This window comes from Camarhynchus parvulus, chromosome 3 (genome assembly GCF_901933205.1).
Source record: "Camarhynchus parvulus chromosome 3, STF_HiC, whole genome shotgun sequence".
In the NCBI taxonomy this organism is placed as follows: Eukaryota; Metazoa; Chordata; class Aves; order Passeriformes; family Thraupidae; genus Camarhynchus; species Camarhynchus parvulus.
In genome coordinates, this window is record NC_044573.1 from 15,902,606 (window position 1) to 15,923,003 (window position 20,398).

Here is a 20,398-nt window from a genome sequence, read left to right on the forward strand (position 1 = left end):
TTGGAAGACAGTGCACATCTCTCCAAACCTACCTGAGGACAGAAGAGTCCAGGTGATAGAGATCTTAGCCTCACTTGAGGCACCACCACTGAGGTGGGGTGGACTTAGATAGGGAGGGCTTTTTTTTTCAGAGCTGAGCACTCCACACCATACTAGGATGGGGTGCATGAGGCATCAGTGCAGTAGCAAGGGATGCAGGCTTATGCTGGGGAGAAGTCATGTACAGCCATGGCTTGGCAAGGAGAGGGAAGGAATGGAGAAGCAGTGATGGAAGAAGGAGCAGCATCCTCGTGGTTGCTACAAGATCTGTTGACCATGCCTTATCATAAGTAGTCACCAGCACCCATTGCTCATGTCCTGGTGCTCCTACCCAGGGTAAACATTGCAGATCCAGAACTTTAGGAGATCTATTTTTTTCTGGTTAAACAAGTCTATCTATTGTTTTAACCATCTCAGCTTTTTTTTTAGCTGGTCCCTCATAAATTCAGTCCAAGCTCAGCTGAAAAATCCTGGTTTTTAACTTTAAGGAGGAACGTGACTTATGATTTACTAGATAGCTACGTTGAGCTTAACGTAATAAAAGTCCAACCTATGTAATATGTATGGGCTACTGTATTATAAATATTTAATAACTTTTATGGAAAAAAGAAAGTGTAGGGGTTACAGAAATCACATTAAAGCAACTAAGTAAATGTAAAGAAGGTTAAAGTGTCTAACTCTATATGGCATAAAGGCTAAAGCAAACCAGATCTGTTTTCTAGATACTTTTTCCACATACAGCTGTAACTGTAAATAAAGCAAGAAATAAAGCAAGTACTTAAAGACAGGCAAACTGAAAAAAAAAAGATCTAAAGCATTTGGTTGGCATTGATAGCAATCATTTCAAAAAGCCCTGGAACATTTAAAGAGAATTAGAAAGGATTTTGCTGGAATCAAAGGGAGAGCACTTTCCATGGCTGGATGTGTATTTGGGTATCTGCAAACTGATTAAATCAGAGTGAACAGAACAGCCTTGATCATCCAGGACTTTTAAAACAGAAGAAAGGGATTTTCCTGTTTGGGCTCTTTTTTTCTCACTCACACATCTTACGGTTTTCATTCTTCTGCCTACTTGATGGTAAAGTAACATTTATTTTGGCACAGAGACTCGCAGAGAGCTTTGAAAGGCCCTGCAGGTCAAGCAGCTACATAGTGCACCAAACCCACGGGGTGAGCAAACCTGGAAATATTTAAGCTTAGGGGTTTTAGGGTTTTTTTTTTTCCATCCTAACCTAAGTTTTGTTCTTAAAGAAGTGGATGTCTTCACATTTCTCTACAATATCCATTAGGAAGCAGACAGGGCTTCTGCCTTGCCACCTTGCTACGTCCCATTCCTTTGGCAGTGCCAATTCCATAACCAGCTTTCCAGCTGCACAAGCCAGAAAAGGCTTTCATGAGGACTTTGCTGTTGCTGGTGATTCGACCTTTGTATCAGCCAAGTGTAGAGAGGGGGATCAAGCCTCCCTAAACTCCTGGCTTGCCTTTTTCTCCTTCACACCAGTGGTGTTGGCGGTCTTGGCTCTTTGTTCTGCCCCTCCCGCCCCCTTCCCCCGCCAGCCGTCTGTGAGGGAGGTGGGATAGTGCCTTGCTTAATCAGCGTGTGACAGGTAAGTGTTTCTGTTTGTGGAAAGAGTACAGAGAGGAGTGAGGCAAAACATGACAGTCAACCTTGAGTCCTACTGATGCCAAAGACTGCATCTTCTCCCCAACCTCCACCCTTCCCAGGTGCACTTTGGCTTGTGAAGTCTGCTGAAAAGAATTCTCTCTTTCTTTCTTTTCTTTCTTTTCCTTTTTTTTTTTTTTTTTTTTTTTTTTTCTCCTCCTGGCCTAGGCAATGTACTTGGCCGGCAGGAAGTGTGGGAGGAGGGAAGAGGGGACTGTGGCAAAGGGGATGGGAGGGAGATCCTCCCCTCGTACAAGGGCTCACATTGGTAGGGCTGTTCCCATGTTCCCATCAAGTCACTCCGCCCATCCAGCCATGGATAGAGGAGGGCAAGACAGGGATGGGATGAAATCAGCAGAATGATGAGAACTGGGTGTGGGGAGAGTTGGGGGCGGCGGGGTTAGGTGTTTTCCCCTTAAAGTCCCAACATGTGTTTAATAGAAACTTTAAGGCTGCAAGTGTGGGTTGGATGTACTGCAAATCCAATGCAAACAGACAAATTAAACAGGCAAAGTGAAAATGAAATTATGTTCATCCCCTGCTTTTCTACCACCTCTGTGTAGTCAAATTCACTACACAAGCATACAGGGTGACCCAGCTCCTGACATAGGTGGCAAGAGCCTTTCCTTTCCATTTGATGGAAAGCTTAAGTTGTTTTTACATCAGGGAATGGATCTTCTTGTAATTTTCCCTAATGATATTTAGAAGTCATGCACAGGATCTCCAATATCCAGGAACTGTTACATTTTTAAAACCTTGTGTGGATTCCCACTGGAACCCATGGAAGAGGAAACAATCCTGCATGGATCCTGCATTACCTGGAGCAGCATTTCCCAGCTTGTGCCTGGGGTATCAAGGCACTTGGCCACACAGCTTCTTCCATTAGTGTGACTCCTCTCCAACCTGCCATCCAGCAGCCTGGTTTCATGGAAAATTAGGGGTAAGAAAACTCACTTCACACTGCTGACAGAAAGCAAATAGCAGTGCAAAGAGGGCTGATTCATCTATTAAAATAGGCACCTTTTTCTTTGCAGATCACGCTTTTTTCTAATTTTTGCAGTATTTTCCCTGCTACAACTAACATCCTAAATAACACTAACCCACCTCCCTGCTACAAACAGAGAGCCTTTACAGTGCTATGGAGAACTATTTTGAAGGTACAAATCATTTGACCTAAAGACAGTCCCTGGAGTGTCAGTGCTGTGTGCTACATTTTCACTCTGCCAAACTCTTTATTTAGCACATGCTAAAGAACATTTAACATTTAAAGATCCCCTCTGTACATCCTCTAAATGTCTCCATTCTTTGCTTGTAGATTAATATGTCTTCTGTGAAAATGAGATAATTGATTACAGAGCTGTATTATTTACAAATGAAGTGTTGTTCATGTATTGACCTTTCATTTCTATAGCTCAATACTAGTCCTTGTATAGCATTTTTAATTAGTGAAGTGGTTACAAGAATTACAAGAAAAGAGCTTCTGTAGATGCTTTAAATAAAAGGAAACTTTAGGATGGCCTGTACATTTAAAACTGCAAAACATAATATTTGATCAGGTTCAACATGCCAAATCTCTGTTTGGAAAGAGAAAGAAACCTCCTACTTCCAAAGGCACCACAAGTGTAATGCAGATTGAAGGGGATGATCAATAGACACAAGTGAGTGTTTGCCCTTCACCCTTCTCTGGTAATTCTTCTCCATCAGGGGATTCATTTCAGCCCAATCTTCTCGACGAGCAATGAGCAAAGCCCATCTGAGCATTTCAAGATGATAAAATCAGGGGACTTGGGCATATTCACAGAAGCAAAGCTTCCAAAATCAGTGGCTGTGGAGCACCAAATGCTGTTGTCAAAGGTGCTAGAAATGCCAAAGAGACAAAATTCTAGTAAATTCACCCTCCTGAAGCAGGACAGGGCCATCTGACCTGTAGAGTCAGGCTGGATTAAGTACTGATTCACCTGGTGGATAGAGTAGGCAGCCCCATCCCTGGCCATGGTGTTGCACTCAATAGCTATGAGCACAGGATATCTCAAACCCAGCTGAAAGAGAGATAAAGGGAAGGAAGCAGCAAGAAATAATGTAATATGGCATAAATACAGTCCACAGGAGTTTGAGCTTTAGAAAGAAATGTGTTCTGCTTGGGAAGGGGAGGACGCCCTCTGAGGCACACCAACAGCCTTGGGGAAACTTTGATTTCAAGAATAACCAAGAAAAACTTCTCCAGACATGAGTTCGACTTATTCCTAGTATAAATGCTTTGGTCTGGTTTAGTTTGGTCTCTTAAATGAGGACTGTTCCTAGTAGAAGCAGGGATTTGGATGCGGAAGAAGAGTGTGCTGGAGGCAGGCAGCTCCACGGTGTGCTAGCCAAGCCACTCAAGGTGCTCATTTCAGGTGGCTGATCAAAGGAAGAGATGCATAAACCATTGCATAAACCATTACATATGCTCCACAGGGAGCATAAACCATTGCAATGCTTAATTTACACTAATAGAGTCAGACAAACAACAACAAAAATTATCTAAATTTATCAGGAAAATGTGCTTCTAATAAATCTCCAAACAGGCAGAGCTCAGGTTGATTCTGCCTTCCTTTTCCAGGAGGGTGAAGGAGGATTTTCCTCGTGGAAAATATTCAATATATTCAGACTCATGAATAAAAATATATGAAACATAAAGCAAATCATTTAATTTCTCAGTAACAGCGATGTTAGTTACAGCTATAAAACAAATCTTGTAACTGCAGAAGAGGGATTTTTAAAATCTTTTTATTAATTCAACAGAAGCATATTAGAAATGTCTGTCATTACAAGTCTGGAGAAAAGTATTAGGTTCGAATAAGGTCATTGAGGATGGGTAAAGGAAAGGAGGGAAGGCTTAAGCACTTTTTCAGCATCCTGTGTATACAAATAGCACAAATCAGTCTTCAGACTGTCTGTTTTGGGGAACCTTCACCCCAATACGCATGGTCACGTGTAACATCCACTGAACTGATGAGAAAAACCTCACATCATCATATTTCAGTGCTCTTTGGGAAATGTGAGCTGGCTGCTTTGACAGCTGAATTGTTTGCAACATGTACTTTATCTAAGGCATCCCACGTACCAATTTTTGTTGAGGGGCTGGTCATGTTCATATCTAAGTATCATCATCTTCTGGCCTAGTGATGATCCCCTGTTCTTACTGAGCAGTCACTCCTATTCAAGGATATTACAAGAAACAAAATCAAGCATATATTCAAAGCAGCTGAAACAATTCTGCTGTTTATGTTCAGGTCTACCACACAAGGTAAATCATACATCTATGACACAAACCATGGTGTAATTTTGCAGAAGGTGGCAGCAGTTTTTGGGCAACCCCAGTTTGTGGCTGTCCCTATGTCTGTGCAGAAAAGTCCCTAAACAGGGCCCATCCACCTCACATGACCAAATTTTTAGCCTTCGTCACATCTGAAAATAGCAGGGTGGGGGTGTGCTGCTTCTTGAACACAATATATCCCATACATACAGCTTTCTGGACTAAGCAGGATGCAGGGACCTCTCAGATGTGGAGCCAATAGGGAGCACTCCGGCTACCTGGGATTTTATAAATCTTTCAGCTATCAGTCTTTCAGAGCTCCAAATGCAAAATCCAGCAGCCTGGGATATCATGTGGATTTATGACTTGGGATTTATGAACTGGTCTGGATAAAATAAGAACTGCCTGACTTTTTCTTTTTTTTTTAGTTTGAGAAAAAGAAATCATAAAAAATTAAGACCTGATTCTTTTTTCCCTTTTCAAAGCTTGTTATTTATACAAATGTGGATGTCTTGTATATATTCAATTATTTTGATTTTTCTTCTTATCTGTGTGCTTTCTGGGGCTGGAAGCAGAACAGAGAACAAGCAATGCTGCTCTCACAAGGTTTCCTGCCTGACAGGAATATCCTCAAAAATCGTTCTTTTGGGGCACTCCCAGCCCTTCTCCTAAAGTTAGGAAAGGTGATGATAAATGTTTAAGAAGGTTTCTGGGTGTTTCCAAGCAGTGGGATAGCTCTTCACCATACTGCTGCCTCAGCACTCACCCACTTTCATCGCTTTCTCCCCTAAATAATTTTGCAGCTCACTTTAATTTTCATTTGATGCATGCCGAGTTTTTGTTATAGGTATATATGCATGCCCACATCTATGTGCACAATCACATGCCTTTTACAGCTACATTAACATACCCACATGTATATTTATGAGAGAGTATTATGAGTGTTTTTTGTAAAGGTTGGACTAGATGGTCTTGGAGGTTTTTTCCAACCTTATGATTCTTTAATTCCACGATTCTATTAATTCTTTTTTTAAAAAACAGTAAAGACTATCTGTTTTTTGTTACTAGTGAACTGTATATATTTTGCATGAGAGCCCATCCCAAAGGAATTTCTAGTCTTTCCTCTAACTTGTGACCTTCCTTTTAGTATTTCTCATCTTACAAAAAAAAGGAGATGGTATTTACCTTGGTCAGGAAGAAAACATGTCAGATATATTTTTGTCCCCTTTTCTGATTGACCCTTTCACACCTCTGCTAACAGTTTCTGAATAATTTTCTTCCTGCAATCCTTGAATTCTGCTCTTTCTTTTATGGATCATGGTATCCCTTAGGAAAAAGCAACCTAATAAATAGCTCAAGTCTTTCAACCTCCCACCTTCCCCATCCCTGTGGGCATAGTATTCATGTGCTAGCACTGCCAGACCATGCCAACACCTCCACTCCAGGCTGCTGAAACATCTGGTACTGCTGGGTTTAACCCCTGCATGAGACCTGCACACATGGGTGAGCATCTCCTCAGCTTCTGACAACTTCTCCAGAAGGGAAGGGGCTGTGCAGGGAGGGCACGTGAGGAAGGGTGCTCTCACCACTTCTCCTGGTGGTGCCCCAGCCACAGAGGCAATGCCACACCACCAGTAGTGGACTGGGGATGATGCTTCTGGAGCGGCTTAGTTTTGCTCTACCTGTGAAGAACAAGCTTTTACATCAACTTTGGCGCCTGAATAACCTAATGTAGCGGTGTTTATCACACCAAGGAATTCAAGTCATCCAACCAAACCCTCCCCTATCCTGAGAGCCACAGCATGGAAATGCAACAGACTCAGTCTAAGAAATGTCAGCAACTTACTCTTTGTGGGTCTGAAGGAAAATGTGCTGGTTTGTTTCTAATTACTGCAAATTCAGAGTGGAGCTTTTTTCAGCATGACTTGCAACCCAGGAATAATTTGATTTGGAGATTTTTTTTTTAATAAAATCAAAGAGCCCAAATCATGTCTCAGAGCTAGATATAAATTGCTGCTTAAAAAAAGAAATCCACAATTTTATTGGTTTTTATTTATCCCATGTGAATTTTCCAATTGCTATCTCTTTTTAAGCTCAGAAGTTACATGGTGAGCAACCAGGTTTGGGTTGGGAAGGCCAGGAGACGGCTCCCTGCCTTAGCACCTCCCTAACTTCAGCTTTAGTTATGAAAGTTTGCTGAAAATTTCATGTGAATTAATGAAATTTTATGAGCAGTGGGGATGCTGGTGTTTGGAAATATGTCTGAAAACTGTTTCCAGTTTTCACCCCACTGAGCATCTGTATCCCTGGTATCTCAGGTATCTACTGCAGTTCCTATTCAGGCACTGGAGATATTTTGGGGGCTGAGTGGGGGGAACTTGAAAAATTATTTTTCTTCTCTGCAGGCTTTTTCTGTCTACTTTTCACATCACTGGAAGCTGGAGAAGAAGAGGTGGCTCTCATTGTGCCATCTGGGATGTGGTACCCACACCAGAGCAGCTGTGTGCAGGAGCTGGGGAGGACAGTGGAGCAGCAGTTGTCTCCTGGGGACATCTCAAGTTTCTCACCCCTCTCCCTGCTAGTACCCAACACTAACAAAACCACCAGACACTGATTGTGTGCCAAAAGCATCTTCATTTGGCTGCTTGGTCCTGGTACGTGGCTCCTGCTCTCCCCCAGTCCCAGTACCATCTCTGGCATGATCCATTAAAAATTATCTCTCCATCAGAGAGTGAGGGAGGGGGCTTGGGGCAGGCTCTGGTGCAAGGCACTAAGCGTCTGGACGCTGCTAAGTTCAAAGGCAGCCTCCCTCCCACCCCAAGGAGGGATGTAGTTGGCCAGAGGATGGCTGGAGGCCACACAGACGGGAAGGTATGTAACAATCCATTTATCACTTTGCAAATATTAGTGCTGCTTGCATTTGCTGCAGCAATATTTCTTCTTGGAAATTGGTGAAGTGAGTAATAACAATGTTATTTATTCTAAGACCTTGGAACTGAGAAGCAATAACAGGGGGACTGTTCCCTTGAAAGCTTCAGAGGTGCAGGAATTAAAATGGGGGGGGGGGGCAGGGAGAGAAGGACGGGAAATAGACCAACAAAGATCTGGAAGAGAGAAAGCCATTGAAATCTCTTGTTTAATTTCTTTGCCCCAAAGGTAATAAAATGCTTTTTGTAATGATTTATATATAAACAAGCAGGGTGGGAAGAAGGGTGAATATTTCAGATTTATCTCTGGCTGGAATGTCCTGCAAGGTAGCAGGGCATGCAGCTTGGATTTGGGGTCTGGCAAAGAACCTCATTCACCACAGAATATCCTGGTTCTCTTCTTGCATTTTTTTTTGATTCCTGCACACCCCACCCCCAACCCCCCTTCCCCTTACATCCCTTATCTGAATATATAAGGCTGCCCTTTGCTCAGATTTATGGGTTGGGGCAGCACTGTGTGTATTTACAGTCTCCTGACCTGCAGACCTACAGCTGAACAAGAGCAGGAGGAAACCAGGGCCTGTTCCATAAACAGAGACAGATACATGGGGGAGGCAGCAGGAATTGTGAGCAGCACTTAACATTTTTAACTATTTAGCCAAGCCAAAGAATTAGTAATTATATTAGGGGCAAAGAAAAATGAGAAGCGGGGTTAAAGATTTAGGAAAGGTAGGGAAAAAGGACAGCAACAACCAACAGAGGCCCCAGGTTTGGCATGGGAAGAAAATAAAAGTTATTGGGATGTTACAAAATGTTTTCCGGGGCAAAAGGGAAGAAATGAAAGCGGACCTCCAAAGCATTTTAATCAAGTTGTGCTTTTCTTGGGTAGGACTGAACAGCTCTTTTCAAGTCTGATTATCTTTTGAGGAGGTAGATTACATAGTCTGTGTTTATTCAGGAACTAATTGCCTCAGATTAAGTAAAAAAAAAAAAAAAAGAAAACCTTACTCAATGATAATAAATATTTCTGAGGTCCGTATCTATCAGCTGCTTTGTCGGTAGAAATTCAGTGCAGATGAGAAAATATTTGAAAGAGGCCAGAGGATTTACTCAACTTCTCAGAGGCAAAGGCAGCAAAAGTGGAAACAACCTGGAAAATAAATATATGAAATGCAATGTATGTAAGGGTCACAATATAGCATAAGTATATCAACATGATGAACAGCTTTGATGAAAATGGTAAACAAAACCACCCTCTCTTCCTGTGGCTTGTTTTACATTGCAATAAACCATTGACTCTATAACCTATCAGAACATGCTGAGATTTTATGCATCATTTCCAACTACTATTTGAACATTTGGTTTAGAGTAGTCATGAACCGTAATTAATGGGATTTTTTTTGTGTGTGTGTCCTGATAAAAAGCAAGCTTTATTGTATTTTATTACCTGTTGGTCCAAAGCTCCATATAGATGATGTAAATTCATTGTAGGTTTTAGGCTAGGGAAATAGAGGAGATGGGGGTTTGCACATGACTATGATGAATTAACATTTACAGTTTCTAATCAAACCCAGAAGTTTAGGTTGAGATGCCCCATCCACATTTTCTTTTCTCCTATGAGTGAGTTGGTAGCAATGGGACACAGAGACTGGCCCAGCTCAGCCTACCAGGAGGAAAGGGGAAAAAAAAAAGCCCCAACAACCCAGGCACCACAAAGACCATGGAGATGAATGGCTCTATTTTATGAGCCATAAAAGTTTTATTCATCTTGACACTGAAACAGGTTTAGGCAGCGAGTTGACACGCCTTAAATAAATAAGTGGAATTAATTCCCCAGCTCTTGAAACAATAGCAGAGTGCCCGGAACGCTGAGAGCTGCCCCGTTGTTTCCCGTTGCTGCTCGATATTGATATTATTTGTGGGTTGTTTTTTTTTTTTCCTCTGGGGCCTGGTTGCTCCACTTCAGATTCTTCCCCTGTTTTATTAGAGGTTGAAAAAGGTTCAAGACCTGGTTGTACCACTGCTCCCACCGACAGCTAAAGAACCAGTTTGGCGTCTGGTTTGTCTGTTGTTTTACTGCTGACCTTCAAATCAACTTTCCCCCCTGACCCCAGGAGGCATCTATCATGACAAGAGGCTGTTTAACACAAATGGTGCCCATTTATAGGGGAAGAGAGTCAGAAGATTTCCTTGGTTGTTGGTTTTTTTGTTTTCCTTTTCTTTTTTTTAATGAAGAATTTGGTTTTTTCACCCCTCTTTTCTCGGTCACCACAGGTGAAATCCCTCCTAGCAGCTGGCTTATGAAATAATGTGAGGGGAGGCCTTAATGAGCTGAAAGCACCCTCAGCTGGAGATAAATATATGCAAATGAGATGCACAAACAAAGGAGCCCGGACAGAGAAATATCTGCAATTCCAGCAAAATGCTGCCTGCAGCTAGAAGATGAACAGCTTTGATAAAATGGTAACAAAAAGCACCTTTTTCTCCTCCAGCTTGTTTTACATTGCAATAGAGCATTGTTATTGTAACCCATTGAAGCATGCAGAGGTTTTCTGCTGCTTCAAAAAAAAAAAAAGAAAACCTGTTTAAACATTTGTTTTTAAGGCATTCGTGGGCTATGAGCAATGTGATAGCTCAAAGTTTTTTGGTGGCTTGGGGTGGGTCTTTTGGGGCTGTCGGTTTGGTCATGGTGGGTGTTTTGGGTCTGTCTTTTTTTAAGCTATTTTTATAGATATATTTTTAGTATATATATTACCTGTTGGTCTGTCTCTGACTTGGGTTGCTGGTGATTTTGGTTGTGGTATTTTGCAAGGGGTAAGGCAGGGTGGGGGTGGCTGTTGCTACTCAAAAATGAAAAAAATAATAATCCAAGTTTTGCTTTCAAATTTGGAGGGAAAATCCAAGTTGACAAGTAGTAAGAAGCAGCCAGGGGGGATGTGGGAGAAGAGGGGAAAAAATCCAGACTTGAACATTCACTAAGCAGCACCCAAACAGGCAGCTTTAATGAAAGCAATCAAGCCTCGGAGCTAATTCAAAGACAGACATCTAACATGCTGATTTTAATAAGCTTTTAAAAGGCAATCTCTAACTTTAAAAAGTTGCTCTTTTTAATTTAATGGGGGGGATTGGTTTATATATTGCCAAAACAAACACAGTCACTAAAATATGCTTTCAATATGTATAAGTAGCATATCTAGAAAATGTCTTAAATTAGCCCCGTATTTTGAGGGAAGGGGGAGAGGGTGGAGGAAGGAAAGAAAGACACTTACTTGGGAAGAGTCAAAGACATTTTCCAGGGGTCATCATGTCAAAATAATACCTTTATGTTCCTGTCCTTGCCTTTATAAATCCTCCTGTGTGAACATATGGATACCTCCTTACCTATAGGCTTCTTCTTCAGAAAACAACCCTGACCGATCGTCCCTTGGAGATAGGCAAACCTGCCTTTCTAAAAGGCAGAGGAGAAAAAGGCAGGGAAAATACAGTGCTGTTTAACTTTTAACCTTATGATATCATTAAATAGATAATTATGGATTTATAAATGGAGGGGAAACACTATAAAGTTTAGAGGGCCCTTTACTCCAGGCACTAACCACAATTTTTATATCTGGCAAGAAGAAGAAAAATAGACTTACCTTTAAGGAAAAAAATCCCCCTCTTTCTTTGGCACTTACAGATGTTAGAGCAGACAAGTGTCGGATTTCCCGATGTCAAGAAGATTTTCTAATTTTTCACAGCCTTCTCCTGTTGCATTTTTGGCCCGATGTAGGAATCATCAATTTAATTTGTGGGGCTGCGCACTGGAAATCAAGATATACGTGTACGTGTGCTTTAATGAACCCTAAAACCTGACAGGCAGCTGTCTGCTTGCAGTTGCCCCAAGCTCAGGATTTCAAGAGTTAATAAAAACTTGGTTCTATTAGGAAGGCTTTCTTTTTGCAGCCCAGGTTTGTAGCAGCATAATTATGTTCAACTGCTGCTGTTTGAAAAGGGCAAACAGCATCTTAGGCACAGAACAATGAAATTACAGCTGAGATTTAGGTTAGCAAAAGCCGTCTTCTGCAGGCTTTTATGATTCATTATTTCCCATTAAATACAGTATTAGAAGTGTACACCAGATAGCTCATGGTTGCTGCGCTCAGAGCACATTATCTATATTACACAGGTCTGGGGAGCAGAATTAGAAAACTTTGGGGGAATGAGCAATATGTGTTTGCTGATAGAAGTACCATATGGCTCATCTTCCTCAATTGCTTTCATTGCGACTCTGATGCTGGAGAAATTAAAGTTTTATTTGATGTGGCACAGCTTAATGAACTGTCTTCTGTTAGGAAAATTGAATATGTTTCCTGTTATTTGAGCACAGAGCCCTCATGGTTTTGGCTGATGAGGGATGCATTATGTATTGTTTATTTAGCATTTTGAAAACAAAAGCAGATATTGGAGGTAAAATTGATTACTGCAGGATGTGTTATATAATCACATTTTTCCCTCTTTAAATTATGGCCTTGGCTATTGTTTTATGGAAGCATTTTTTGAGGAGGGGGGGAGGGTGTCCCCTAATAAAAAAAAGGAGAGGTTGTCGAGGGAAAGTATATAATCACTGCTTTGTTTAAAAGCAGTGTTAGAGCTTTTTAAGTTTAGAGAAGGACATGGAAAAAAAAAGAAATGCACTTACACATGTATTAACCTGCAGGCCCAGTGGCTGCCATGCCATAGGTCTGGGGATCCTTGAGGACTGTGTGTGCACTGGGGCTGTGTCATTAGAAGAAGATTAATTTGTCCATCGTAAGTGGAGAACACAAAGAGGGGAATATCCAAAATTCAGGAACCAAATATCCTAGATTTCCCATTTCTTAGTATATCAGACAGAGTTAATTACAAAATGTTAATATCTGCCAGGGTGGGGGTGAATATATTTCGTGACGATACAGAAAATTGCAGGGCCCATGTTACCAGGCACTGCAATATCAGTCATTTATTTGGGGCAAGAAATAAGATATTGATGGAAAGATGGCTCAGATTAAAGGCAATGTGTGGTTTTGGCTTTGTTTGTAGTGTAAACAGACATGCACACACCAAGGACTATATACACCCATGTCATTGGGGTGGCTGTCAGCAATAAGCCCAGTGATAGGCAAGGGCTGTGGGTGCTAACCCTTCTTCTCTCCAAGGGAGCAGACAGCTGTACTTCAGCTCTGAAACTTACAGGCAAAAAAATATTAATATCTCTGGAGAATGTTATTCTTATTAATTCCACTTCTACTTGTTTGAAATCCTGCCCCATGACACCCTCTGACTTTTGCTGTTATTGATCTCCCAGGAAAAGAGAGGTGGGGATCAGGGAGCAGTGAGTGGAAGGCAAAAACTGCCTGTGATAGCTCAGTGTTCCTCTCCTGCCCTCATGCTGCTTTGACAAAAAGACAATTTGTCTTGTGTGCCCCACAATGTTTGAGGACTCTGGAAAACGTGCCTGTTAAACAAGCCCCACACAGAATCTAAATACCATCCATTAAAAGAGAAAGTCCCAATGTGTTTATAGCAGCGGGCCAAGGCGCTCAGCCCTTGCCCCGGAAAAACTCCCATTGACGTCAGCAGGGTTTGTGCTTATGCAAAGAGTGCAGGATGCTGCCCTGCACCTTTAGAAAGAAAAAGGAAAAAAAAAAAAAAAAAAAAAAGAGTGGTACTGAAAGGAGGATGTTGCTCTTGAAAATGTCTTGGAGCAAAGTGGTTAAAGCAAAGCCTGTATAAACAGTGACTATAAATATTTTCCATTCTGTATCACTCTTCAAACAGCTCCCTGCCGTAATTTCAGGTGAGTACAAAAATAAATAAAATATAGCATGAGAAGAAGAAATGAGAAATGAAAAAGTAATGCATTGCAACCATGGCTGGAACCACAAAAGCTTAACTTCTTTTATCCAGATCTATCTCCCAGAGAAGAAACTGGTGGTTTTTTATGAAAGGCTGCTCCATGACAGGAGCCTCCTTTGAGGAAGACCATTATGCATTGTTATCAGCATGGCGTAATTTGACTGTTGACAAAGTATCTGTGGCAGTGAGAATGAAAGCAGTTAGAAGTGTGTCGGGTTGTAATCAAGAAGATGCTTAGCTGTGCAACGCTGCATCTTGAGCAGATTTGAATCAACATTGCCTTGGGGGGACACACACACACAGACACAGGCACACACACACACACACACCAAAGAAAAGTCCATTAATTTTTAGTGGGAAAATTAGAGTGGCACTTGATGAAGTGAAATTTGACATGCGTTAATTGCTCTGCAGCTCTCCTAATTAGAGATTTTCAAATTCTTTTACTGCTGTCAGCCTGATGCCACATTGTCTTGCTGGACAAATAGTAAAATTGCAAATTGGGTTGATAAAGAAGTTGGACTTGAAGATATTGGTATTTAGCTTGTTTGCTGCTGATAATCATTCTCGTAAGAGAGTTAGGGTGTGGTGGCCTATGAAGGGCATTTGGGGAGAGAAATAGTGCAGTAAAATTCTTCTTCTTGATAAATAGAGAATCAATGATTTAACAGAACTTGTTTAAAAAAGATTAAAGCATGCAAGAAGTGGACAATAAAGCAATGGAGTTGTAAATAAATCTTTAATCTTTGTTAAATCTATGTCTTGCATGAGATTTCAAATATGATTCTCTTTTTAATAAAACCATTAAATTCAGTTTATTTTTTGATGCATGTCGTTCGCAGTGTGGCAGATGGAGGCAAGGGGTGGGATTCAGGTTCCTGCATGCCTTTTGCCCTAACCTGAAAAGCAGCATAGCAAGAACATGTTCTATATCAAAAACTAGTTATAAGGTTGTATGGACACATATTGGGGCTGGTTCTGAAAGCATGATTTTGTATCTTTTGTTTTTGTTTTCTTCCTTCCACTCATTCTGGATCATGCCTCCCCTCCCTTAGCCTTTGAACCCCTCTTAATTCATTAACATATTGAATTTTTTCAATTTTCCATTTTCTTGAAATAACAATATTAATGCCAGGGCCAAGGCCTGATTGGAGCTAAATTACTTGTTACCTGCTGGCATTTATTTATATGGCATTGAATTATAAAGCTTTGCTATTGTCATGCCTTGGGCGAATTGTTTATGACACCAGTAATAGGAGTAATTGTTATTGTTGAAATTACCTGTCAGCTACCCATAGCAGTGGCCCTTGTCCCACTGACAAATAGTGACAGGGGAGAGGGATCCTCCGCACGTCCTCCTGATGACTTCTCCTCTGATAATAAGGAGTGCAGGGCCTCTGATAATTTGCCTGTCACTGTTGAGTGCAGCTCAGAGAGAGTTGGCCAAATTGTTGTCATTCACTTTGACAAAGACAGCAAAACGCTGTGGAGCAGGAGGAGGATTATCAAAATAAATGAAAGCCCTCACACGTCCTTTGTTTTGGGTTTTTTTGGGGGTTGGGTTTTTCCCTCCCTATTGCCACTTGCCTGCCTTTATGCCAGAGTTGTAAAAATGGGGATAGGTTCCTCAGCAGTGTAACTTAAGAGTCAGCACAGGGTAGCGGGGAACGACACAAGAGCTTGTGCAATTTGCATGCTGTTCGCCTGAAACATTTTGGTTTCTAAATATAAATTAAATTCTTTATGGATTTTTGAGGGGTTTGATTTGATTTTTTTAGCCTAAGGCTGTCTGTGTTTTGGCAATTACCAACTGTCATTGCAAGAGAAAGGATGGTGTTTCTCTTGCATGGATTTGATTTTATTTGATTATTTATTCTCTTATTTTTCACAGTCAGCAGCATTTCTTTCAGCTCTCCTCTTGCTCTCATGCCTGGCCCTCTGAAACATGCCCGATGCAGCAATCAGTGTTGCCCTGTGCCCAGGGCTGCTGGAAACAGCTCTGCTCTGCTCTGCAGCTTTTTGCCCCCCTGAGCTATTGCAATATCAGCTGAATTATCTTCACCAAAAATATTATTTCCTTTAGGAAAGGAGGTTCTGTCACTGATAAACCCAGCAGAGGTCTGTTAGCTGCTGCGAAGGAGCTTTGTGAAGAGGCGGTGTTATTTGTCAGAGCCTATCTATTTATAAAAAAAATAAAATAAATTACAAATACTCCCCCTTCACATCCTGTGACTGGTGCGCACGGGAGGACGCCCACGCTCGGTGCAGACTTGCTGCCAATCACACCCTGACACTGCTGGAAAAGGGAGATATTTTACACCATCACAGCAGCCAGGCTGCATCAGGGATGCTCAAAGTGCAGGTTTGGGGTGAGCACATTACACCCTGCCTGATCCAGAGTCGTCCACCCTGCATCCTTCACATCTCATCCTATAATAGCAATAATTTCCCCTTTACTGGTCTTTACACTCAGGTAATGACTACCTGGGGCACAAAGGACCTCAGGGGCTGCTTTAGGCCCTTTGCCCCCAGTAGCCAGTCCCTAATTGATCAGTAAAACCTCCCACCAAGTCACTGATGCATCACGTTATTTGCTGTAACAATGAGGTTTGGTTCACATAAATAAATACCTGTGGGCACCACCTCACCCCTCGATTTGCTCCCTGAAGGAGGAGGTCTAAATTCCTGCTACCAAGGATTTTCATCAGCGGCAAATAAATCTGCTGAATTCAACTCTTTCATTTGTAACCATTGGGCTCAAACGCATAATTTAGCGAAATTATCAGCTGCCTCCATCTTCCCAGGGAACGAGTGCAAACAACGTTTTAGGAACAGACATCTAAATTTAGTAGGGTTTTGAATAATTGATAGGCTGGTGTGACAGAAGATAGAAACTTATGTTTCTAATCATCCCAAAGCATTTCTCCTTCCTCCCACCCCCCAAAAGGAAGTTGCTTTTTTTGCAGTTAAATATAGGGAAGATGTCCACTTAACAAGTATAAAATTGTGATAGCATTAAGAGGTTATCCGTGGTAATAAAAAGCATGGAACATGCCTGAGAATGTGATCTGTAAGGCAGATAATTTTTAAAGATGGAACTTGTCCTTGCTTTGTCTGGGGAGAGGCGTGTTAGTGATCCCAGAAGGGGAGGGTAAAAAATATAACACACATTTCTAACTGAAGATATTTAAAATCTATAATGTATTTTGGTATGTTACTGTAAGCTGTTGTTTGATGTATTTTCCTATAAAGCTTAAATCAAGCATCCCAGATATGGTTGTGAATCTCCTGATCCTAGCAGCGTCAAAAAACAAAATACATTTTAAATGGCTGTATTACAATATCCTGATAGTCTTTAACATACAAGCATAATCATCTTCCCTCTGTTTTCTCTCTCCATTCCTAAATACAGTCCCAGCAACAAAAAGCCCACCTTTACATTTCAAGCTCATTTAAAATGTAAACTTTTAGCAAATAAGTGATGGCTTATGAAGCTGCATCGCCGCTGTGGCTGGCAGCAAATTCCTTTTTCTCCCTCCCCTCAGTGTAAGGGGTTTGAAATACCCATCAGTGTCAAAAGAAACTGTGCAGATCACTGCTGCTCTAAATAAGGCAGAGCAATGTTGAGAAAAAAACTGTCCCCCCTCAGAAAGAAAACCAAAAAAAAATCACGCAATGCATTAAAATGACACTTCTATCCCATGTCAGTCCAAATGACAAAGTGTCATGTTTTGCATCATTTCAGAAATATATTCTTCAAACAAATTCATTGTATAAACAGGCAACAGGCTTTTGTTTGAAATATTTCAGATCAAAAGTTAAGGGAAGAACAATTAATATTGCCTATTAAAATCCCTGTTATTGTTAGAGATACATTTTGTGGTTACTGACTATAAATAAAAGCAAAGGAACAGAGCCACGGTTTCTCACCACTACAGATAGAAAAAGGCAATTTCCAGCTTTTTCTGTTTTGTTTTTTTTTCCCCTCAAAGTTGCTCTTAAATGTGTTTGCTGAATAAACAGGATTAACTGTATTTAAAACAAGAGATAAAGAACAGCTTTTTACTACACTGAACAGTCTGCAGGGTTTCCAGACTCCTGTGAATGCTCTTCATGCCTGGAACATAATGTTCATATTTTACCTTTTTAATGACACCGTATAGAAGAAGCAAAATATTTTTGTAATAATACAAATATGGAATCGATGGGGAATGGTAAAAAAAGAGCATTTTTGCAACTTCTGCTTCTGGCCAAATGCTGGAGTGGTGAGGTTCTTTTTTTACCTTCTTTCTTTTTGCTTTTGTCTTTGTTTTTGTTTTTGTTTGCAGTTTTGCAGCAGGATGTGAAAGCAGGGAGGAAAGTATTCCTGCTGCTGAAGGGGCTTTCCCTTTTCCTCTGGCTGCAGAAACTCACCGGGTGCTGTTAAAACAAAACTAATGGCGAGAGCGCGATCCGGAGAGCCAGCCTGCTATCAGCTGCATTTCAATGGAGGCTTTCTCAAAAAATAGGTACAAAGAAAAGAATTTAGACAAATTTGTCTCTTAACCTTTAAAGATTTCCTGCCTATTTCAGTATGTCCCTTATTACATTAATTTTTTATTTAAATTACACCATTAACTGGATATGAATTTATCAAGAATACATATATTGATTTATAAAACAGTATCATTAATTATTATAATAGCTAGATGTAGCTGATATTACAAAGCCATTTAAAGGTTTTTAATATAACTTGGACATACATAGATAGATAGACATTATGGACAAGACTACAATTTAAACTGGCTACCAGCAGTTAATGAAATCCTTGATTTATCTTCTCATTTAGAGATTGATTATGTTGTTGCTTTGTAAAACTATTTATTTTATGCCATTTTTCAAAGGATGTCTCAATAAAAGTAAAAGATAAATAAAACATCCAGCCAAGTCTCAAAGCATATTTGGTTTTATATTTTCTTTTTTAATGTTGCAGCTGTTAATGTATTACTAGTTTGGAGAGTTGTCACCTTTACAGTGAATTGGCTTTCTTGATAGAAGCTATGTTTGCACATGCACAATTTTCTATGTTTGGATTGAAAAAAAAAAAAAAAAAAAAAAGAAAAAAAAAAAAGAGGATGTCTTCCCCACAATATTATGCTTATTTCCTAAACCAAAACCCAGCAAAATGCCTTTCTGGCATAGATTTCTTAGGCATAGTTTTTGTTTAAGCTGTGGAAAAATGGGACTTACCCTAGTGCTGCAAAGCAGTCAGTCATGGAGAACATTTTGATTTAAAATGCAATCTGAAGAGAAGAAAAAGAGAAAAAAAAAAAAAAAAGAGAAGGAATGATATAAACAAACAGAACACCACTTTCAAGTTCCTCCTAAAATGTTCCTAGCTTAACTAGTACATTGGAAGTTTAAATCTTTATGCATTATTCTTGAGGGGCTATGTCTCTTGACTCTTTATTTATATCACTTATTCTTGTCTGGCAACATATGTTACCGATTTATTATAGTATTTTTTTTACTGTTAGCCAGACAAATGTAAGGGCTAGCTGAGGAAGGGTAGTTGCATCTGATGAGTTTAACAATTGCAGGGCATCCTTTAGGGGTAGCCAATGGGCTCTTTTGAAGCTATAATACTCACCATTAACCATTTTCATGCTGACATATTTTTATTGTCAAAGTTGGGGCTTTCCCTCATATCAGCTTCTTTTGTATTCAATGGCTTCACAGGCAAACCAAGCAGTTTGTGTGGCTGAGTTTGTCTTCAAGCCAAGATGTCTCAAACAACCCTCTTATATCTTGGCATCTAAATCTGCATGGCATGCCCCCCACAACTGAACAAAGAAAAATACATGCAGAAAATAATACTTTAAAAAAAATCTTATTCTATAATCCATGACAAATGCAAGCAAATCCTAACCACAGACAGTCAGATTTCTCAGGGCCATTACTGATACCAAAAGGTGGCAGAGAGGAAGACTTTACCCACCAAAGCAATCTCCTCCAAATTCCCATTTTAAATGGATGCACCAGCATCAGAGGGAGAAATTGCAAGGACAGGTGGTGAGGTGCGTGTCACATTTTGCACATGGTGTTTTTAGGTCACCTGTTCTGGAGCAAGATCTTTAACTCTCCCCAGCTTTTCCTTCCTACTCATTCTCTGTCCTATCTCCTTGCTCAATGGCAACATCTTCCAGCTCCTCTGAAAACTGTACCCCTGTGTCTTGTTTCACTCTTAGAGCCCCATCTTGAGCTTCTGGGAGCGAAAAGGTTTGTACAAACTGGGGGGACATAATTCCTAATATCGCCACAATTTCCAGCCCTTTGGTACCAGATCAGACCATTACACCTGCCAGCAAACCCTACCATGTATGAGACACCCAGCGTGGGATGCTCAAGAGCTCTCCTCCCCAAGGATCACTGAGTAGATGGTAGGGCACATTCTGAAATTTCTGCTCCTTAGACTTCAGTCAGAATTTTAGGAATTTTTAGCTCCAAAAAGTCAAGTCTAATTTCCCTTGCATCTTCAGGGAATGTGGGAAGAGACTGTGTAAGCTAACATGAGACCACAGGAGTGATGATCCTGAGGAGGGGTGATCTACGGGGAAAAAA

At 40.7% G+C, this 20,398-nt stretch overlaps 1 long non-coding RNA gene across 1 annotated transcript; it reads right to left on the reverse strand.

The window, feature by feature from the left end:
• Positions 1–8,796: 8,796 nt before the first annotated feature.
• LOC115902419 lies at positions 8,797–19,310 on the reverse strand. The gene is made up of 3 exons (XR_004060606.1): positions 19,028–19,310; positions 11,560–11,724; positions 8,797–9,074 (listed from the first exon to the last, which is right to left on the reverse strand). It is a non-coding gene; the product is annotated as an uncharacterized LOC115902419 (long non-coding RNA).
• Positions 19,311–20,398: the final 1,088 nt, after the last annotated feature.